The 24,240-nt window shown below is 34.3% G+C and overlaps 1 protein-coding gene across 4 annotated transcripts in view; it reads left to right on the top strand.

The window, feature by feature from the left end:
* TBC1D5 (TBC1 domain family member 5) overlaps nt 1-24,240 on the top strand; it is a 368,525-nt gene that overhangs the window by 29,110 nt on the left and 315,175 nt on the right. For all 4 annotated transcript variants that reach the window (XM_036431572.2, XM_036431570.2, XM_036431571.2 and 1 more), the window contains one exon: nt 1,643-1,734. The gene's annotated coding sequence lies outside the window, so the exon portion shown is untranslated. The remainder of the gene's footprint in view (nt 1-1,642; nt 1,735-24,240) is intronic.

Genomic DNA, 24,240 nt, shown 5'->3' with positions numbered 1-24,240 from the left:
TGAGAATTCTCTAGGATTTGGTGCATTTTGTAGGTTGGGTTCAAAATAAAGGTCTGTAGTTGAGCAAACTTTCACAAGGAATTGGTGTAGGCAAAGTTAGAATCTTCCCTGCCACTGGGGATCTTTTTGAGTCCCAGTTTTTTTGACTTTGAAAAAGGTAAAATATTACTCAACCTAAAAGGTTGTTTTGACAATTTATTGAGATAAATTATATAAAATACTTTGATTAATTTTAGTTTCCTTCTCTTCAAGTGTGCTACATTGTTTGGATTTATTCTTTTAAATGTGTCAAAAACTCATTACAAAGTTCTTATTTTCTGTGGGGAAACTAATCATAGATAGTTTGAAATCTAAAGTTTATGGATTTCCAGAGTACTACACTGTAGATGGTTAAAAACTTTAAATAAATGTTCAATGAAGACTGATGTATGAGGTCAATTTTGTTTTTGACTCTGTGGTAGTCTAATTATATTGTCTCTACATTCAAATTATAATAGTTAAATGATCTCATGTGTTTTTTCAAGAACTTTGAGCTTCTCACATTGAGGATAGCATTAGATGTCAGCCAGTCACTTTTTCTATTGAAGTTTTTGTCTTCATGTCTGAAATCCTGCCAATTTTAACAGCTTGTGTGTCAGTTCTAAAAGAGGGAGCTGGCCTCTGTCGGCTTGTACTTGGTTCATTAAAGACTTATACAAATGACATAGTTTTCAACTAATAATGTCCACATTCCATTGCTACTTTGTAGAATTAAAAAACACTAGAGGCCCTGTTCAGGAATTCATGAATGGGTGGGCTTCAGCCAGCCCAGTCTTGATCCGGGTGATCAGGGCTGGGCTGGCTGGGGGAAGGGGCCGAAGGAGGTTTGCTGGCAGGCCTGACCCCCACACCTGATTGGGCTGGTTGGCTGGCCGCAGTGCATGTCATTCCAGTCGATTGGCTTTTATATATATACTAGTGGCCCAGTGCATGAAATTCATGCACAGGGTGGGGCCAAGGGGGTGGTCCCTAAGCTTGGCCTGCATCCTCTCCAACCTGGATCCCTCTAAGCACTCACCTGCTTGCCTGCCTGCCTGATGCCCACAACTGCTCTCCTGCCTGTCTGATGCCCATAACTGCTCACCTACTGACCTGATGGCCCTAACTGCTCTCCCCTCCTTGTCTGATCTCCCTAATTGCTATCTGCTCTCCCTTCCTGGCCTGATCCCTCTATCTTCCTATCTGCACCCCCTTCTGGTCTAAACCCCCTAACTGCCTATGTGCTCTTCCTTCCTCTCCCCACCTTCGGACCCCGGAGCAGGAGTGCTGAGAGCTCTCCGCCGAGGGCCCCTCCCCCCCCCCATCCTGATGCTCCCCTTTAGGCCCGGCGCCCCCATGGGCCTGCATGCACTCCCACCAGGGGTGGGGCCATGATGGCTTGTCCTGATGCCCCCGCTTCAGCCTCATGTCCCTGTGGCTCAAGTCCCCACCTGTGTCCCCGCCCATCAGCTCCTGTGGGTATGCACCTTTGACTGGTCGTGATTGGGACATCTTTAGGACCAGTTAGCATATTACCTCTTTATATATATAGATAAATTGTTCCCTAGTGAGTGAAATGCCGTCTGTAATAATTAAAGTTATCTTTACTGTTCTACCTTTGCAGAAAATTTCCAAAGACGTGGTGAAGGAAGACTTTGTGGTTGAAGAAGACTTTTCTGATAGGAAAATTATCAAAAGCTGTAGCACTATTATACTGTAAGTATTGCTTTGGAAAAAAAGTCTCTAAGTTAAGAATATTTTAAGTATTCAGTTGTTTTGGGGGAAATATGTTAGGCAAAGATATTATATGTAAAATATAGAAGAGGATATATTATAATTATGTTAATAATTTATAAGACACAATCCTATGCAGTCTTTTAGAAATTGAAAATATGCTCTTATGTATTGAGATGAGAATTTTACCAATAGCATTGAAAAATACTTCTAATTCTAACAAGGGTTGATCTAGTTTGTGTACATTTGCTTATTTAAAACTATCAGAATTCAGAAAATCATTGTAGTTTTGTAGGTTTGTGATTTGTTTGGGTGAGTTATTGTTTAGGTTATTTTGCAGAATTATTTATTTGCTGATTTATTTATGTATTTCATTATTTATTTATTTGATTATTTAGTAAATTATTTATCTGATGAATTATTAATACATCTTCATGACATGCTTTAAATTATTTATAACTTAATTTTGAGTTTATTGCTTTTAGACGCTGCATTGTTACTGACTAGTTTTGATTTTTTTCTTTGTGGTTCTTTAAAATTAAAGTATTAGCTCCAAGGCAAAAGTATATTCATTGCAATGTCCATGGATTTAAAAAAAAAAAATATGGTAGAGATAAACTTTTAGTTATGCTTTGTTTAGCTTCAAATTTACCTGTTTAGGCTTATCAATGATATAATGTTCATGTGTGTGTGCATGCATACTCATTCTAGAGTCACTTACAAATTAATAATATAGCCTGTCATCTCTCAACCAATTAAATATCTAAACCACAGTCCACATTATCCTTTTTGTCTCTAAAAGACAGGCTGTATTTCTTACTTGCTTTAGAATAAATAATGGAGTCCTAGTTATTTTATTTCAGTGGCAAATCTATTTTACCACCTGGAATATTTTAGGAAAGTTAAGAGAAATGAAGTCCAACTTAGATTTGGATCCCTGAGATATAAATTTAACTGATGTTGCCTTTGTTTTTTAAATCCCCATTAAATGTGTATTTGAAAAACATCTTGATGTTTATATAGATTTCATATCGGTCATAGTGACATTTATTTCATATCATCTCTCTTATGGAAAGTTCCAAGCTATTTTATTTTAATGAACTAAAATGGTCAAGGGTCTTTATAAACGCAAGCTATAGTATCTTGGACTTTAGATAACGATTCTCTTATGTAAAGTTTCTATTTTTATCCAAATAAGGTATATCTTCTGACTCTATCATAAGATAGTGTAGTCATTGGGGCTCGCTTGTTGAATAGGTTTAATGAATAGGATAAGTAATTGTTGGCATAAAAGGGTGTCATGTGCACAACGTGGACTTGGTCTTTGCTTACAGGGAATTACTACCTACTGTACATTTTTTAACATTTCAGAGAGAAGTGGTATTGTGCATTACTTGTTATGATCTGTTGAAATATAGTGAAAATGGCCTCTGTAGACAGGTTGCATTGTAGAATTGTAAATTATGCATATTTATATCCAAATTTCTTATTTTGAAATATTGAATATATGAATGTTTAATTAGAATATCGCTTTAGTATCTTCATGTACTTGCCATAAAGGAAGCGGTTTCATTTGCATACATGGGTTTAAACATATGTGTAATTGTACATATCAATTACTTTTCTGTTCTGGAGATGAACAACCACAAATACTGTTAGATATGGAATTTTATTTTAAAAGCCGCTTCAGTATGCCAGTGTGGACTTCTTTAGAAGAAAAAAGCTTCCTTTTCCAGTGTTAAATAAGAACTATATTAGTTGTCATGATCATATACCTAGCTCACACTATTAACAAGTATTTGTGGACTATTGCCTGTGTCATCTCAGTGATCTCTCATTGGGAAATACACATATGTGCACACACACATATGCACACACATGTGAAATTTCTCCTGACATCAAAATAAAATTTTAGGACTTATTTTTGGAAAGAGACATTAATGGAGGTCATTGTAATAATAACTAGCATTTATTAAACACTTACTATGTGCAAGTACAGTACTCCTATCTTTGAATGGATTGTTACTCTTCATAGTAAGATAAATACAGTTATTATCTTCATTCTACTCATAAGGAAACAGATTTAGCAATGCTTACAGAAGCTGATAGTAAGTGATTGTGCTGGGATCAGGACTCATTTAGTCTGACTCTCAAGAGTCTCTCTTAGGCCATGACAGTTTTGTATATGTAATTGGTATAAAATAGTTTTTCACCAGAGTTGTTTTATTTTATTTTTTTACTTATTTCTGATAGCTTAACTTGCTGTTTTTACTTCACATAACACTTAGTCATCTTTTCTAAACACTAGGTAATACTTGAGCTTTTTGAATTTTATGAATTGATTCTTCTTGTAATCCTGTGTAGTGGACCAGAATTGTATCCTGCAGAATTTGTGCCACAGGGAGAATATATGTTTGCCTGGTTGATGTCTAACACTCAGATCAGCAATTTTCTTTTAAGCCCATGGTCATTTACAGGGTTCTGTTAGTTCAAATCTGATTTTCTTATAAAAATAATGGTATTATCAGGGTTAGATATATGCATATTTTTAAAAAGAATGACTCAGTGTCTGATGCCTAAGCTTTTATAGAAATGATCTGAGAAATAATTATTAACTATATTAACTATAAGTGTAGTGTTTAATACACAGTTAAGTATTTAAATATGTGCATAAGGACAAGAAAGTAACCAATTGTAATTTTAAACACTTAAATGTAGTCATTTAAAAGATTTTGGGGAGCCTCAGAGAGTAAGGAAAATCATGAAATTGGTGTGAGGCTAAGGGAAAAGGATCTTGCTATCTGCTGATAAACGGAAGCCTCCATCCTGGGTCTGAAGCACACAAGGATATCAGAAAACAGATTAAGAGTTGGATAGCAGCAGAATTCAGGTTATATTGTTTAAGTGCCATAGGCAGTAACTGCATCTGAATGAAAGTTTTAAGTTAGAGCTTTCAAGTAAATAATTAATCTTACATTAGAAAATCCTCCAAACCCATGATTTAGGTAACATGAAATACTGTAATAGCTAGGGTGAACATGTACAATACTTTACCAAGCTATCTAGGACAGTTTTGAGATTGAAAGGGTGTACTATAATATGACAGGATAATAGGTATAAACTGGGATCTTCTTAGCAAAATTGGTCACCCTAGTAATATCTCAAATTTCTATTGAATAATTCCCAATAATCTTATAATATATATATATATATATATATATATATATATATATATATATATATATATATATATGCCTGATGAACAAAATCTGTGCAAGGGAGAGGTCCCTCAGCCTGGCCTGCGCCCTCTCACAATCTGGGACCCCTCGGGGGATTTCCGATCCCTTGCTCCTAACCGCTTGCAGCTTGCTCCTTACTGCTTGGCTCGTTGCTCCTTAGTGCTGCTGTGGAGGCAGCCGAGGCTCTTGTCACCACTACTGTGCTTGCCAGCTGTAAGTCCGGCTTCTGGCTGAGCAGTGCTCCTGCTGAGGGAGCGCACTGAGCACCAGGGGGAAGTTCCTGTGTTGAGCATCTGTCTTCTGGTGGTCAGTGCGAGCCATAGCAACCAGTTGTTGTGCTTGAGCAGTCATTCCTCTCTAACGGTCACTGGGCTTATATATATATAGATTTAAGAGGAATCTTAATTCATATGCTATTTCTATGCAAATGTTTTCTTTAATAATAAAACTAACTCCAATTATGACCACTATTTATGTGTTTTTGTTAGACAATCAAGGCAGTTTGTGGCTATGACTTTTATAAAACATTGGTGGCCTGTTGCACGAATTCATGCACTTTGAAAGGAAATTAGAAGAAATATTTTAATATCGCTATTCACCTTTTTTCAATAATAGTGTCAGAGATGAAACAAACTTAGTAATATGTACATGAAAATATTATATAAATTGATTAACAAATAAACAATAACAACATGATATAACTATGAATATTTTTCATGAAATTTTTACTGCCAGAATCTTCATTTATCATTATTTTTAAAAAATACGTTGGGTATTCTGGAAAATTTATATCATTTGGACAAACTTTGCCTTTGCTACAACATCGAGTAAATTTCCCATCAGATGGTTTTTCATTGGAGAAATTTAAGGATAGGCAAAATTGACACGTAACTGTCATTCCACCACAACTGTGTTCAATAATTTCATCCTCATTTACCTAATTTTCGCTATGAAGGCAGTTCTAACCAGTATTTGTAGTACTTGTTGATGACTGTTCTGCAGGCATACTCTGTCAATGATGTCACTTTCTTTTGGCTTCAGAGGTATGTTGTGGCAATAGTTGGTCTTCAGACGAATATTGTCGACAATTTTGGCTTCAGAATGTGAATAAAAACATGATGTCATTACCCAGCGCCCACAGCCACCGTTTGTAGGCTGGCTGGGCTATGGGCTGCATTGCCATTTCTGTATAATGGCCTGCGTGCATCATGGCACCTCCTGCATTGAGTGTCTGCCCCCTGGTGGTCAGTGTGTGTCATAGCGACTGGCTGGATAGTGGGAGGGGCACTTAGCCTTTTATATAGATAGATGTTTGATGTTTTATAGCTTTTGGAACTTATTTTCAATATAAAACTAGAAAGGTATTACTATTGGGAAGAAAAAGTTAAGTATGGCTGAGTTAGTTATAATATAGTAGATAACGCTATAGAGATTTCCTTCTTCTATAGAGATTTTCTTCCTATCACACAGATTATTTGTGCTTGTTTTGTTTTTTTAATTTATTTTATTTTTTATTTTTATCTTTTTTTCCATTTCCAAGTTCTTTATTGTCACTCTCATTCGAGTCCAAGTACTTTAGGGGTAATTTAAAAAAAATTTCTTTATTTATTAAGTTATGACATATGTGTCCTTATACCTCCATTGCCCCTCCATCCTCCACTTGTCTGTGTTCATTGGTTAGGCTTATATACATGCATACAAGTTCTTTGGTTGATCTCTCCCCTTTACCACATCCACCCTTACCTTCCCTTTGAGGTTTGATGGTCTGATAGATGCTTCTCTATCTCTGGATCTGTTTTTGTTTATTTATTTTGTAAATATTATAATTTATGGCATATTTGACATTGTACTGAAAATTAATTCTATTTGCTATACCATCAGAATTTATAATTTTATGTTGGTTCAACTAGTGGTCTTTTTTTTTTTTCAATTTTCCTTTCAAAAACCATGTTGTATATTTTGGTAATTTGACAGTTTTGCCAAAACATTTTTGAAAACAGTTCTTTCTCCTTCTTGAAATTCTTATCCCTTATCCCTTGAAAATAAGAATATCTAGAAAAGAGTTGCTTAAAGGCTTTTTGGTTGTGTGTATGTGTATGTGTGTAGTTTTTATTTCCCTCTTGACATGTATTTATCTAACATGGCATATTGCATTATTAAAGTCATAATTAGATTGTTAAATTTAAATTTTTAGTTAATTTGTATTTTGATTATAGAGGATTTGTTAAGTTGAACTAGATAACCGCATGGACATATTTGTACTTGGATGTACATTAAAAAGAAAAATTCTCATGCAATCATTCTTACTCATATGTATAATGTCAGAACTGTTTTTGTTCAGAAAGACCCATTATGCTTAGTAACTAAAATAAGAATTTCCATATATTCTGCCTGGAGTTTGTCATAGTGTGAAGCACTTTATGAAATGGTTGTAAGAGTAATAACATAGCTTATGTGTTGGCTCTGAGAGTAGCTCCTTCATAATTATGACAAGTAAAAGTACAGCCAAAGGTCACATTAAATGCAAGATTTCTTTCCAACCTCATCTGTTTTGTGGATAGCATGTGAAGTAGTTTGGGTTCTTGTACTGATATTTTAAGAGAGCAACCCAAGGTTGTTCCCATGGAAGTGTTTCAAATATCTTTCCTCCTCTCTCCCATGTGGTTGCAATATTTGGCATGAATGTGTATTTGAATTCAGGACTAATTAAATAGAAGCTTATTAAATTTAGAGTTTCCACAATAAAAAAGGGACTTTTATATTGTAAGGATTTTGTAGAGAACTACAAAATAATAATAACACATAAGAGCGTTTAATAATACTGAGTACTATACTGCCTAAATGCCATGTCTTAGCTTTGACCACCATGGTGTTGCTATTGTTTATTCAAACAATAAATACTGATAATATGCCATCATCAATAAAAACAGAATATGAAATCACACAAATGAAATTATATAAGCATTGCATGCCTGCACATACAGTATATAATCTATTAATCAGATTCTATTTTTAATTTGGTAGATAAAAGTTGGAATATTGAGTAGATCATATATAGGAAAGTTTTTTATTAAAAAAAACTTATGGGGAAAAGGGAATAATGTCAACATTAATTTTTTAAATAAAAAAAGATAAAATACATATGTTACAAAGTGATTATCAGATCCCTATAAGTCATCCTCTGGACACAATACTGAAAAATATAGACCAGATAAGGATGTTTGGAAGAGGATAAAATTGGTAAGTTACAGTTCTTTGTATAACTGCTGAAAGCATTTCTTTTTTTCTATTGTTTTCCCCATTGCATGCTTCTTGCAATAAGACTTCTGATTTCATTGATATATAAAAAATAACTGTATATGAAGTATGCATAATACCAGAGTTGAAAGGTGATATTTTATTTTGTTTCTAAGTACCCAAATAGAGTGGCAAAATTTTTCACTTAAAATTTGAAAACTAAAAATAACTAGCCCATTTTTTTTGAGTAGTAAACTTTGAAATTGGTAACTGATTTAATTATTGACAAGCATTTTGAGCTGTTGCTCTTATCCCTTAATTATTCTTTTTAAAAATATATATATTTTATTGATTTTTTACAGAGAGAAGGGAGAAGGATAGAAAACTAGAAATATCGATGAGAGAGAAACATCGACCAGCTGCCTCCTGCACAACCCCCACCGGGGATGTGCCTGCAACCAATGTACCTGCCCTTGATAGGAATCGAACCTGGGACCTTTCAGTCTGCAGACCGAAGCTCTACCACTGAGCCAAACTGGTTTTGGCTATTTTTTTTTTTTAAATGGAAACAATATTGTTATGTTTTGTTATTGGTTTCTTAAATGAAACCTAAATAAAAATAACCAAATTTAACTATATTTTGAGTGAAAACATGTATCTGTGCATTTTTTTTTATAAATACATGGTTTTATTTATCTTCAATGTGATGCTGTCTATAATTCATGTAATCATAACTTTAGAAGTGAATGTATTACAGTTTGACAGTCATTTGATATTGATTCAATGTAGTGAGTAGTGATTATCATCTGTGGACTAACAGCCATTGTCATGGGTGTTTCCTCCAATCTGACAAGCACCTTAGCCTAGACCAGTGGTCAGCAAACTGTGGCTTGTGAGCCACATGGCTCTTTGGCCCCTTGAGAGTGGCTCTTCCACAAAATACCATGTGCGGGCGTGCACATACAGTGCAAGAGACTTCTGCCACTGCCACTGCACTTGCCAGCTGTGAGCCCAGCTTCTGGCTGAGTGGTGCTCCCCCTGTGGGAGTGCACTGACCTCCAGGGGGCAGCCCTTGCATTGAACGTCTGCCCCCTGGTGGTCAGTGTGCATCAAAGTGACCAGTTGTTCTGCCATTTGGTCGATCTGCATATTAGCCTTTTATTATATAGGATGGTTACACTTTTCTAGGTGCTACTGCCATTTTCAGAGTTGTGCTGTGATGTGTTAGTGTGATCTAGAAGAAAATCAAAGATTTGATATCCTTAGAGGTTGGATAGCTTTGCTGTGTTCTTATCTGTTGGATCTCACCTCATTGTCTTTTTTCTGGGTCGAACCCCTCATTATGTGGAAACTTAAAAAGCACACCTTATTTTACTCTGACTTGATTAATAATTTGGTTAGATATAAAATTCTAGGTTGCAGATCATTTTCTTTTAGAATTTTGAAGGCTTTCATTCACAATATTTAGTGTTGCTACCAAGAAGTCCATTGCCTATTTTCTCCCCCGCCCCCAACACACACATTGTTTTTGCTGTGTGTGACCTGTTTTTATCATTCTGGAATGTTTAGAATCTTTATATCTGAAATTTTACAATTTTGTGTCTTGCAATGGAATTTATTCCTTCTTTTACCTCATCTTCAAAGGACCCTTTCATTCGGAAAGCAAGTATACATCAATTTGGGGATGTTATATTGCATTGTTTTCTTCCTTTTGTTTGTTAGTTTTTCTTGAATGAAAACATAAATAGAATATGGAAATGAGGTTGATAATAGGTAGCAATAGTACAGTTTTTTCAAAAGTTTATAAATTTTCTTATTTTAATTATTGTTAATTAATATTTTATAGTAGATAAAAATAAAACTTAATGGAGACTTTTAATAAAATGTAAATGCTGTTATTATTTTATGGTAATCAAATAAATGTATTTATATTGAAACTAAATTCATGAGTTTCAATACAAAGGAGCATCTTTTTAAATACATTTAATTAGGAATTAAGCTATAAGATATTAAAAAAGATAACTAGTGAGTAGTTTTATATAGTAAGGATAGTACAACAAATTATAGAAAAAGTCTTGCCTTCTTTGGTTAGCATAGCATTGCAATAATTCCAAGTAATAAAAATTGAAAATTGTAAGGAAACAGGATATATTTATTTTTGGAAAACTTGGCATATCCACAGACAGGAAAACATCCAAATTAGCACAGATTTTGTAAAATGTCTGTCATTCTTTTGAGTTTGTTTTACTACCAGAATTACCTGTTTTCTCTTTCTGGGAAGTTTTCCTTTGATCATATATTTTATTTCATTAATTTTAACTTAGTGATAAGAAATAAAATTATTTCATTTTAAACTATTTGACTCATGACTCATGTTTTCAGACATCTTAAAATAAATCAAACAGCAAAATGTGTTTTGAGTGCATATAGGTCCCTGGTTAAAATGAAGGAAATTGAAGAAGTTCTCACTTTTGTGAAAGTTTCTTCTCTTAAGAAGATGTATACACATAATGAGTGGCAGGTATAAAGTTTAGTAAAATTTGAAATATTTTAAAATTGTATATGATTAATTATTAATAAATAACCTTGATGGGATTATTAGTAATTTAGCTATTATAGTAATCATAGTAGAATGTTTACATATTCTTAAGTTATATTTTAGACATAATGTGTATAAAGCAATAATGATCAATAACTTGGGAAAGTTACATAACAATATTCTAATTTTATTTTTAATATTGACCACTCATTTTAACTCACAGGTTCAGTATCCATAGGAACTAGTCATTTTTATGCTTGAGTTTACTTAATGCTCTTAAAATTACATAGAAATACTTTTGGGATATTGAATTTTTCTCATATTCTATACACACCATTATAATATTTTTATAAGTTTCAAAAATTAGAGATTTTGCACCAAAAAAAGTAGGTGATGATTTTTTGCTGCACAGTAATCTTTTGCTTCATAAATCATAATTTGAATTCATTGTTTTATGCTGATGTATTTTTATTTAAATTCAACATTTACATATTTTCAGGAGTAGTTACAGGGTAAAATTAGATCTATATTTTTTCATTCAAATTGACTTATTTTCCCTTATCTTAAGACCTTGTAATTCATTTGTAGTTTCATTAAAATATTTTTTGGAGTGTACTCAGTTTACACCTATACCATCTCTATCACTTTATCTTCCACACTCCCTCCACCTTCTTATCTTTCATTTTATATATTATGTTATACTGAACTCAGTATAGGCAAAAAAGTTATGAAAATATGAAATCAAGTGCAGGAAGGTCTTATGGAGAAAAAATTTAATTGTGCTATTGTATAAATTTTTAAATGTTTAGCCAAGCTAGTACTGTTTAACAGATGTGATTGCTTCATTGTTTCAAATTTATGCCAATCAGAGCTGATAGGGTTTGATCACACTTTAGTAGATTTATGAGATAAATTACAATATGGCATGACATGCTTCAGATAGAAAACATCAATATAAGTTGAATATGATTTCTTGTTTAAGATAACAAGTCAGTAATTCTTTAAATCAGATGGTTGTGCTTTGAGAGAATATCAATTTTTGTGAAAATAAACAGTATTTTTGATATTTTCTCCATGGTGACCAAAAGAATATTAACTTTTCTTTCAGTTACAAATGTGATCATAAATGGGAGGCACCTTGTTTTTATTTAGCTATAGATGACTTGTCAGATTTCCAAAGGTCTATTAAAAGGGCTAAACTAAACAGAAAATTTTAATGAAAGATAAAAAAGTGTGATATTGCATTTCTTTAAAGTTTCATTAGGAATTTTTTCATTAGGAATTCAAAGGAATTTTTTCTTTTCTTTAATTTTACTTTTTCTTTATTTTTTAAATATATTTTATTGATTTTTTTTACAGAGAGGAAGAGAAAGGGATAGAGAATTCGAAACATCAATGAGAGAGAATCACTGATCAGCTGCCTCTTGCACACCCCCTACTGGGGATATGCCCGCAACCAAGGTACATGCCCTTGACCGGAATCAAACCTGGGACCTTTCAGTCTGCAGGCTGATGCTCTATCCACTGAGCCAAACCAGTTTCGGCTCTTTTCTTCCTTCCTTCCTTCCTTCCTTCCTTCCTTCCTTCCTTCCTTCCTCCCTCCCTCCCTCCCTCCCTCCCGCCCTCCCTCCCTCCCTCCCTCCCTTCCTCCCTCCCTCCCTCCCTCCTTCCTTCCTTCCTTTTTTTTTAAACAAACAAGTTTAATACCTCATATAAACAAAGAAAATGAAAAAGAACATATTAATTAATGAAGTGACTGGTTTCTCCAGGGAAGTTAGAGCCAACAAATGGGAGTCAGAATCTCAAGCCTATTTGTTTTAACAAGAAATGGTAGAATCTGCTGAAACCAGTTTGGCTCAGTGGATAGAGCGTCGGCCTGGGGACTGAAAGGTTCCAGGTTCGATTCCGGTCAAGGGCATGTACCTTGGTTGCGGGCACATCCCCAGTAGGGGGTGTGCAAGAGGCAGCTGATCGGTGATTCTCCCTCATCGATGTTTCTAGCTCTTTATCCCTCTCCCTTCCTTTCTGCAAAAAATCAATAAAATATATTTAAAAAATGGTAAAATCTGCTATTTAAAAGCCCTTGCTAAGAATAATTTTTAACTTCATATGAGGTCTACATGGTGGAATCCCCCAGTTCAGTCTAAAAATATAAAAGCCTAAGTGACCATTAAGACCGATGGACCTGTTGACTGGTTGCTATGATGTGCACTGACCACCAGGGGGCAGACACTCAATGCTGGAGCTGCCCCTTGATGGTCACTGCGCTCCCACAGTGGGTGTGCAGCTCATTCAGAAGCCGGCTAACTGCTGGTGAGCCCAGCTGTGGCGATGTGAGCCTCTCTGGGTGTGGCACCTGCCCAGATCAGGGCTCCTCTCCAGCTGCCTGCTGCTTCACACATTGCTACTTCCCTTGGGATATATCAGACTGCTGGTTTCGGCTCAGATCTGTGGGGATTGGGCTGACCTGGGTAGTCCCACATCCCCCAGGGGGTCCCCAAATTGCGAGAGGGCACAGGTCAGGCTGAGGGACTCCCCTAGTACAGGGGGCCTCTAGTATTGAACTAAAATCATGGATTCTCTTGAGGACTTGATTTGAAATTATTACTAAGTCAAATCTTTTGTGAAAATAGGGTGGAATTTTTAATTTATTAGATTGGATTAAAAGTTTTTTGAATATGGAGACTAGCCAAACCATTCATTGATTTTTTTTTTTTTTTTTTTTTTTTTTTTTTTTTTTTTTAGGAAGGTAGATCCTCATGTTTCAGGTAATGATATGGTCAAATCTTAAAATTTTTTTAGAAAAAAATTATTTACATCTTGGCTTAGATTTAAAATATTTAAGAAATAATTCAAATAGTCACAAAAATACAGAGGCTAAATAGAACAGATGACCTTGTATTCACTGTGCAGAATTAGTATGTTAACATTTGCTCTACCCACCTACCTATAAATATATATATAATGTTTTAAAGTCCTTTCTTTCTAAGGGATAACAGCCATCCTGAAAGTGGTTTATATCCTTCATGTCCATGTTTTTATATTTACTATAGTCAAGTGTTCATTAATAGTGAGTGTTCTTATTAAAATATTTTATTAGTCATTCTGCAGTTTGCTTTTTTTTTCTTTTTACCCAACATTGCTTCTGAGCTGTTCTTTCTGTCTTTACATCTGGTTTATTAATTTTAATTGTTCTCTTATATTTCATGATAGTACTATAAATGTGTGTATCTGTTTCTCTTTGGATGGACATTTAAGAGTCAAGATACTTTGCACAGACTTCTTCCACACATATTCATGTGGCTCTGTTGGGCTTAGTGTTTTTAGCACATGAGACAAGCTGCTCTCAACTCTTACAGTGTTGTATCCAGGTTCTAGCATTAGGCAGTATCCTCAGGCAATTTGGTGCCACTAGAGCTGTGCATTGCTTTCTCTTTCCTTGCTAAAGTTTCTCTGTCCTTAAAACCCAGTCACAAAGAATTCTGTAGACAACTTTGTCATGCTGCTCTTTTTAAAAAAATTCTTCCTATCCTCAGTTTCAACCCCTATTTAAAAAAAAAAAATTCCAAAAATAGTTTTCTAGTTTTTACATTTTTGTTTTATATTAATCTATGGGAGGCTAGAACCTATGGTATTTGGGGGTTTCATTTTCTGTAGCAACAGGTGCACAGGGTCTGTGTATATTTAAGACAAGGTTTTGCTTAATATGAACAATATAATTTCGTACCTCTGCAGTTACATAAGTTTTCCTGTTAATAACTGAATGTTGAGAATGATACACTTTTATTTGTGAATATTATGGAATTTTTTAGAGTTTTTTATGAAAATTTTATAATTGGAATTGCATTTTTGGAGTTCAAGTTTGGGTTATAATTTTCATTAGTCAGTCAGGCTTCTTTTATTTTAATGTATTTAATATACTGGCAGAAGTCATACATTTAAAAGTATACTTACACATATACACTTAAAATTTTGGTTGTGATGCACTTCAAACCATTGAAGAGAAAGCTGTCAATTTATGAAATTCTTTGACAGTGTGCCTGTCAGCTTGAAGCTGCATCACAGAATGCCAAATTTTAGAGTATTAATGTCACTAGCCCTTTCTTGAAATACTCTTGGAAGTATTTTTTCTTGAAATAAGAAAAAGATGAAAGAAATTGGTAGTTCTGGATCATTTCCTTTGTATTAGTAGTTTCAGGAAGCTGAAAAATGTTTATGGTGTGTTATACTCTTCTAATAATGCCATATTATGTACCAAAAATGATCTCTGTTTTAATCATAGATGCTGTTTTAATGAGATAAGACTAGCTTACATCAAAAATGGACTTTAGGATGTGATTTTGTTGTTGCTTTCTCTGTGTTAATAGACATACCTTTTAACATCATTGTCAATTTTGGGGGGAGATTTTAACACTTTTTTTAAAAAAAAATTCCCAAGAATATGTTATTGTCTCATAAGCCCATTTGAAACAGTTACTAAAATATTATAAAGAAGATGCCTCATATTGTCTTGTATCCAGTCTATTTTGCACGAACAAAACTCTTATCTGTTCATCTTTTCAAACTCCTACCTTGTTTTTGAGGGGCCACTGTGCATTTTTTTATAACTTACAGGAAAGTTTTAGGGAGACTGTCAGTTTAGTCAGTGAATTGACTGTTAGATGGTGACGCGCGAGGTTTCTCGTCTCTCTTAGGCCTGTGCTTAGGTTGCCCCTTAGTTGGCTGTTGGCAGAGGCACTGGAACCTTCCCTCACAGCTGAGAGCTTTTCTAGCCTCTGCTTTCGTTTCCTCTCCATTTGATTTCCCCCCTCAAACTCAACTTCAGTTTGGATACGACACTGTAAGTGTTGAGAGCAGCTTGTCTCATGTGCTGACTTTGAGCCCTTAATTCTTTTACATCTGGATCAAACATCTTGATTGACAAATGTGCCTTTTCATATGGTCAGATAATTCTATATTTGGAAAAAAATATTCCTATTGTGTGTTTTATTCCACTGAACCCTTTCAGTGTTAAATGTAGTTTGGATGCATAGGGAAGAATTAATGATTGGAAGATACAGAGTTGGTAAATTATTTATTCTGGCCCCGAGGAAGCTGAAAAGCTGAGTGAAAGACTAATAAATCATTTGTGGTAGTGCTGCTTGTCACTTCCAATTATTTTAGACGGTTTTGTGATAAACTGCAGCACCTGCTAGATATCCGCACACCCTCCCTTGATACTGGTGGTGCAGCTTGTTTAGTCGATTATCAGAGGCAAGTTTGTGTAAAGTTTATTTAGGTTGGGAAGGAAATTACTCTTTTTAAGTCAATTTTGTTGCTTTTTCTCATTGCTTTGAGTGAAAGTATTTCTGTGACAAGGCACGGAATCTGGGATACATACATATATATATATTTCTTCAGCCAGAGGAAACTGCTTTTCTTTTGTTGAATTAAATACTTGAAAAATTGAGCTTCTTTATTATTCCCAGACTAATTAAAAACTACTTGAACTGAGATGATTAGTATGCTAAAGATCGGATCATTTTCTTGAAATGCTACCACTTAATAGAGAATCACTGCCGCTGTTTGACCAAACCTTTTCCATCTTTCTTTGTTTTCAGGGGCTGAGGCTTTGAAACTTGTAGTTCTGAAAGGCAGTGAGGTCAGTCCTTGTTTGCATTTGTCCTAAACTTAGCTGCTGAGATCCCAGAGGCATAAAAGAAATAGAAAGAAAGCTTAGCCTAGACTGGTCTGGCTCTAGACTGGTCATGAAATAAGACCGCTCTAAAACTCCTTCAGAAATAAATTATGAACATCATATAATGGGCATGCTTTATGCTTGGGATTATGGCCAGCTCTTTTGTTTCCGTCAGAGTTTAACAGTTATTTATGTTGAAGCCCAGAACATTGCTTGTTTATACATCAGAATAACTTATTTTCACTGAAATTTTCAGCTTTAACATAAAAATATGGGAGATTTGAGAGGACTCTTAAGACTATAGACATAATCTTGATAACTATCTCCTATTCATTCAGTCACAATTTTACTAACTTATTTCTCCGTATAAACATGTATTAAGCTCATGTGTCCCTGCTCTCTGGGAACAACTACCACTATTAGTATTAGTAATAACAAACTCTTTTATAGCTGGGTATGTGCCATGTACTATTCTAAGCATTTTACAGGTATTAACTCATGTTAATACAATAGCTCTATAAGGTACTTACTGTTCTTACCCATATTTTACAAAGTGGTAAGACCATAGTGATTTCATTTTTCTCTAAGTCTGTAAATCTGAATAGTGTAAAAATAACTAAAATTTATTGAACATTTAATTTTGTGTTTGTCATTATAAATATTATTTTACATAATTAGTATAAGCTTTGCATAATTAGTCATAAGCTTCTTTGTTATGATGAAGAAATTGAAGCTTACAGCAATTAAATCAGCTTGGAGTTGGACAAGCTGGGATCTGAGTCAAGATCTGACTGCCTCTGTACACTCTCTAAGGGTCACAAACCTTAGTCCTGATAGTCTGTTGCTAGGTAAGCAATAGAAAGTGTGGATGAAAATGGTCTACTGGGAAATCCAAGCAACTGGAGAGCTTTTCTAGAATTGGGCCCAGAGACTCTAGATCTAGTGATTTTTTTTTTTTTTTTGAGAGAAGTTAAAAATCTAGACTTTTTATGTAGAATGTTTAAATTTAAAATCTTGGCACTTTATTCAAGATGAATTGTTTGTCTACTGGATGTGGCCTGGGAATACCAGTTTGTGACCTTTGCGTACTGTATTGCCTTTAGTAGATTTTGTTTTGAGGTTTTCCTTCTAACTTTATACAATTGAAAACTACTAAGAGTCTGTGAAACAGTATTAATAGGATAATATCAGTAAAATTTCATTCTTAGGGAGATTAATAGACTAGATGAAACATAACTATTCATTAATCTTTTATAGTTCATAATACATCCGAGTTTTGGTTGAGCTTTGTTTTCAATTTACCATGGGATGCTACTGATTTAAATACAGTCTTCTGTAGAGCATAAAATCAAAAAATTAAAAAATTAGACTAGAATCTTAAAAAGATAAGCAAGTAGTAAAATATGTAAATGTTTATTGGAACTCTCTTACTGTTGTACCTCTGATAACAAAGTCTTTTATTTCCTCCTTTCCCTATTCCTACACATTTCTTTTCCTTAATAAGAATCATGTGTGAAGTTAAGATATATACAATACAATTTCTCATTGAAATACCTTCATCCTATTATATGTAGCATTAAATAATACATGGAATTTTGTGACTTTCAATGGAATTTTTTGACTTTTCATGGATTTTAACACAGTCAAAGCTTTTATATAGTGTACTACCCAAAGTTTTAGTGAATGGGAACTGTTTGAAATAAAAGTCAGTAGTTGTTTGTTATTATTTTATTGAATTCTTTTATGTCACATAAAATATAAATAAAACATCCTTGGATATAACTTCAGTATCATTTTAGAAGTGTTTGAAAAACATTTCAGATTAGTCATTTTTTAGTTGGTCCTTCTACAAACCTAGATTAAAGACCTATCCTAATAATTGTTAGTAGCAAATTCACTATTATAAAATAGTTTTTCTTAATATATTTTCAAAGCCTACCTTATAAGGAAAGATATTCCCCAAACCACTAATTCTTAAAAAAAAAAAAAAAAAAAAAAAAGAGCTTAGTAAATTATGAATTGTTTAGGTCCTATTTGAAATTTTTATTGTATGTTTCTGTTATTGGAGTGTTTTGATTTAGAACATTTTATTTATTAATCTTCAATTATTGGTGAAAGTATAGCTCTAAAATATTAATATAAAATATTTTACTATGGATTTTTATAATAAGGACAATATATGTTCATTACAGAAAAATTGAAAAATATAAAACATGTAATTCCACCACACAGAAATGACCAAGCAAACCTCTTTCTATTTTGAGTCCTTTTTTTTCCTCACTTCAACTGCTTCTCTCCCCCCCCTCCCCCCAACTTTGTCTTTTCTGTGATATTATTCATAGTTTAGTAGATTTGTTTTTAAAAGACATCAAAATATTTAGAGTTCAAATGCATCCCCTTTATAGAGCTTTTTGTTTATTACTTAGAAGACATAATACTTGTAAGACATGGCAATGTAGGAAAGATGAAATAGAATGGGTTCTAGTAGTTTTGTTTCTAGCAGCACTTTGACTATGTAGTTTTATGGAAACTTTTCAAGTTGGAAGATTTCAGCTGGAGTGTCTAAAGGGTCACTTAAAAAAACAACAACAACCTCCTATATTAAAATAAAATGTGTCCAAGCTTTAAAGAAAAGATACCAGAGTTTGCAGATGATCCTAAAATTGGAGCTAGAGGAAATAATGAGGAACAATGCAATCAGATTCAAAAAGATTTGGATTGTTTAGGTGATTGGGCCAGCAGATGGCAAATGCAGTTCAGTGTAGACAAATGTAAAATAATTATCTTAGGAACAAAGAACCAATCATACAGCACACTGATCAGGAAAAAATTTGTGGGTTATTGTAGGAAAACCATTGAAACAGTTAACCCGGTGCACAGCTGCAGCAAAAAAGGCAAGCAAGAAACCAAATTAGCAGACGGATGGAATATAAAGCAAGAGGCAATACTTATAGTGTATTAAGAAACTTGCTAGACCCCATCTAAATTACTCAGTCTAGTATTGGTTGATGGAACCACTTTAGAAAGAGTAAATTTTGCCTTGGAAATAGACTATAAATTATAAATTTAATAATGTTAAAGAGATTTGAACTGATTTTTTTGAAATTTAAATTTGAACTTTTATAGATATGAGCAAGATACTGAGTCAAAATAAAGGCACTTCAGGTCTGTTCACTATCAAAATCTGATCTTAGTAGAGGACATGTATAGTTTCAGCTGCCTGGGGTCTTACCTAATCTTCTTTCTGGTTTAGGTAGAATTCTGCCCCTCAGCTCTCATGACTAAAGAATCCTAAAGGTTGGCACGAGGTCCCAGCCTGAGAACTGCACCTTGGCACCTGGAGCAATCACAGGCACAAGATCTAAGAGCTGCCGATGAGATGCTCCTACCTGCCTTAAAACTCTTAATTTGGTATCATAACTTGCAAAGTTCATTCTAGGTCGTGGAGGAAGGACTTTGATTAGACTTTCTTGGTTCCTGTACAGGCGTGATTCTCCAGCCTTGTCCATTTTGTTGAGCTACTCAGTACATAGCCAGTACATCCCATTTGACTCAGGTTATCCAAAATATGTCTGTTGTTTATAATCAAGAGCCCTAATTGCCATGGAGATAGAGTTATATATTTTAGCTTTGGCCTTTGCATTGCTTTTTATTGTTCTTCAGTGTGTTTGCTTTGTTTGTAGTGGTGGTGGATGCGGAGAAGAAAGCTGAAGTGCAAATACCTATCTCTTTCTCCCTCTCTTCCTCCTCCCGGTTTCTTAATTTTTCCTGTAGTTGAAAAGAAGTAAGAAGAATTTGTACCAGTATATAGTATCTATCATTATCATATAAAATATAACTTTACCCAGGCAGGTGAATAGTGTCACTCACTTTGTTAAAAAATGTGTTTGGTATTTAGCCTTTTTGTAAGAGCAGTACACTTATTTTGTTATATTTTTGGTATCTATAAAAATCATTTTCTCTTATTTTGAAGGAAACTTAATGTATTGTTTTCTTAATGTCACTTGAGTAATACAGGGTAGAATCTGGAATACTGTGCAAGGTTTTTGTTTTTTTTTTATATTGTTATTGATTACCGAACATTTGTTGAATGACATATTTTGAAAAATAACACTTGTAAATTAGGAATAGTGGATTATATTTTAAGTTTGCCCTGAGTTGATTGGTTAATATTTAGAAAAGATTTTTATCATGTAAGTAATTTTTTAAATAGTGATTAGGTTTTCTATTTACCACAAATTCCTTGTTAACTTGTTTTTTAGTCTACTATATGGATGATTGAGGCATAGCCACAATGAGTAAAGTGGCAGTGTGTGTGGGAGTAATGATAGTTTTTTTGTTTTGTTTTGTTTTTGAGAGGTAGTGTGCAGGACTTTTCATTGGAAAAAAATTGAAATAATTTGTATTTGAGGCTTTTCATAATTCTTAATTAAACAGAGGAACCCTCCTAATAGAAAGATGTCCTTGAGTCTACTACTCATACATCTTTAGGTTGCCAGCACTCTTTTTAAATCCTCACCTGAGGATATTTTTCCCCACTGATTTTTAGACAGAGTGGGAGTGAGAGATGAGGCAGGGAGAGAAACATCAATATGAGAGAGACATATTGATTGGTTGCCTTTCCCATGTAGCCTAACTCCTGGCCAGGGATCATACCTGCATTCATGTATGTGCTCTTGACTGGGAATTGAACCTGTGACCCTTTGGTCCTCAACCCTTTGGATGCTCTAACCACTGAGAAAAACTGCCCAGGTGCCAGAACTCATATACTACCCTAAAACTTATATGTATCATGACTTCCAAAACAAGTATTCCATGATTCAAATTTTATACTCCCATGCTTCCACTCTGCCCCATATTATAGATTAGGGGCAGTGTTAGGAGAAAAAACTGTGTGAGGGGACTATTGGAAACACCTATTTAATAGCCTTTCTTACAGATTACTCTTTTTTTTTTTTTTTTTAAGAGAATACTTCTTTGAAATTTGGTTAGGATGTCTCAATGAAGGAAAATCGTTCATCTTATCATATTTTCCGGTGTATAAGACGATCCCCTAATTTTACAGTTAAAACATAGGTTTAGGCCTATATTCGCTGTATAAGACTACCCCCACTTCCGAGGCAACACCAGTTCTTTTTTTAATAGACTGCCTCTCTGACTTTGGCCAATCTGAGCAGGCTTTTTATGCATGCAAATTATACATGTTCTGTACCCTAAGCTACACTGTGTTCTAGTAAAAAGCCTGCTCAGATTGGCCAGAGTCAGAGGGGCAGTCTATTAAAAAAAGAACTGGTATTGCCTCGGAAGTGGGGGGTAGTCTTATACAGCGAATATAGGCCTAAACCTATGTTTTAACTGTAAAATTAGGGGGTCATCTTATACCCCGGAAAATACGGTATTCAGAGAAATGTCTTTGGTCGTATTTCACAGTTAGGTACTCCCTGAATCATATATGTCTTGTAATAAAAAAATAAGTATACTTACAAAATTAAATACTTTAAGTAAATGAATGTTAAGGGCAGTAAGTTTTATATTCTAAACTTTAAATTGATTTTTTTTTAAATGGAATAGTATGTACATTTTTTTCCTGCATTATGTACATGCGAAGAAAGAGCTGTATGGAACATGGGGCTGAAATACCTAGCAGATGATTATATACTGCAGTTGGCATGCCAGACTGCTGAAGACTAATCTGCATGTCCAAGAGGTAGCATAATGGTTCTTTCAGGAGTAGAGTCTAGACCTACTACCACAGCCTCCTTGCCCTTCCAAGAGAAGTATATTTCATCTTCCTTGTCTGCATTGCAGGTTCCTCTATGGCACAGAGTCTGTAGCTAGCCATTTCTGTTGCTACTTGCAGTTGAGCTCAACTTCTGTTGTAGGAGCTTGAGGGGGTGGGACTGATACTCTAGGGTTTCTGCTTAGTTCCTAGGTAAAAAGGCAGGGCTCTTATTAGTCATTAGAGGCCCAGTGCATGGATGCCTGCAGACATACCCTGAAGGATCCCAGATTGCAAGAGGGCGCAGGCAGGCTGAGGGACCCCACTAATGCATGATCGGGGTCAGGGAGGTACTGTGGAAAGTCGGCCAGTCTGAGAGTGTCTACTGGAGGGCTCCAGGGCATGTCCAGCCCCTCTCACCCAGTCCCCATCAACCGGACCCCAGTAGCAAGCTAACCTACTGATAAGAGCGTCTGCCCCATGGTGGTCAGTGTGCATCATAGCTACCGGTCGAATAGTCACTTAGGCTTTTATATATATAGATGCCTTCACTTTCAGAGTGCACATATGATAGAGATAATGTTTGTGCTAAATGCTTGTTTTATATACTATGTTGAGTGCTTAGGAACTGCTTTTCCTCTGCCAAATAACTTTTATTACTTTTAGTTATTGTTAGGTTTGGAATCATTTCAAAAGATCAATGGCTCTAGATACCTTTGTGGTGGTGTTATTTTGCATTTAGCTCTGGTTACCTGCCTGCCAGCCTGTTTATCTGCCACTTTCCCTCCTATCCTTTCCTCCCCCCCTTCCTCCATTGCTTTTTTCTTTTTGTGTCTGACAACTTCATTTATTTATGACTTAAAGAATATGGTTGTTAGAAAATTCTTTGTAAAATGCAACTTGCCAGTTTATTCTAAAAATATCAAGCTATTCTTACTAGCAAGAAGAGATTAAATGTGTTTAAATTTGCTTACTATAAAAATAGGACCATAGACATCTATTAACTCTTTTTCACTTAACAGTAATGGGCAAGAAATATAAATCTACATAATCTGTTTTAATAGTTGCATAACATTCTGTTTTATTTAACCAGTTCCACTGGTGACAGTTGGGATCAATAGAATCTTTCACAATTATATATAATACTGCATTCAAAATTCTTTTGATAAAATTTGTATTTATTTCTCATTAGTTCTAAAGGATAAATATTGGAAGTGGGAATTACTGGATAAAAGGGTAATCACATTGTTAAGGCTTCTGATACTTATTGCTAAAATTTACAAGTTTCACTCCCACTAGAAATTTTTGAGAATCTTGTTTATTTTCACATCAAACACAGGCTTTAATATTTGAAAAGAAAACATCCTTGCTAATTTTATAGGTGAAAAGTAGTAAGTACAATAGTATCTTGTTTTATGTAATTTTTAAAAATACTATTGAACATTTGTATTCATTTTACAATTTTCTTCTTAATGTCACTTGCATGTTATTCAGGTGTTTTTCTCATGTTTATCTGAATACTAAATATAGTCAAAAGTGACCCTTTTCTGGCATATTGGCAGTATTTCTTTTTCATATTTCATTTGTGTATATATTTTAAACTAATGAGTAGAAATATTGCTTTGTTTTTTGTTTCATTTTATTTTCGGGCTACATATAGCCATTTAAAATATAATCAAACATGTCTTGTTTTACACATAGTCTTTCATTTTTAGTATTAAAAAATTTTAAGTTAATATTTTTAATTAATTTAGGATTTTTAACTCTTAGTTTGGGGGCATATATTTTGCATTTTCTGTTTCTTGGCTTTGCAGACATTGATGTGTATACAAACTCACATTCAGAAATATAAAGAAAAGAACACTGACTTGCTGCCAGTTGACTGTGACCTTGAGTCTCAGCTTCTGCATTTATAAAGTGCTGTTCATTCAGTTATTTTGTCCATGAACCATGGTAAGAAATAAAATTTAAATAATTCAGATCTTACATAATATATATATTCATGTACAGATATATGTTTGTGTGTGTACACACACACTACCTGTTCTATTTTGTATGTCCTACCATATTGTGCCAT

This window comes from Pipistrellus kuhlii, unplaced genomic scaffold (assembly GCF_014108245.1).
Source record: "Pipistrellus kuhlii isolate mPipKuh1 unplaced genomic scaffold, mPipKuh1.p scaffold_m20_p_11, whole genome shotgun sequence".
NCBI lineage: Eukaryota > Metazoa > Chordata > Mammalia > Chiroptera > Vespertilionidae > Pipistrellus > Pipistrellus kuhlii.
Note: the sequence above shows the minus strand (reverse complement) of the source record. Positions and strands in the feature narration are given on the sequence as shown.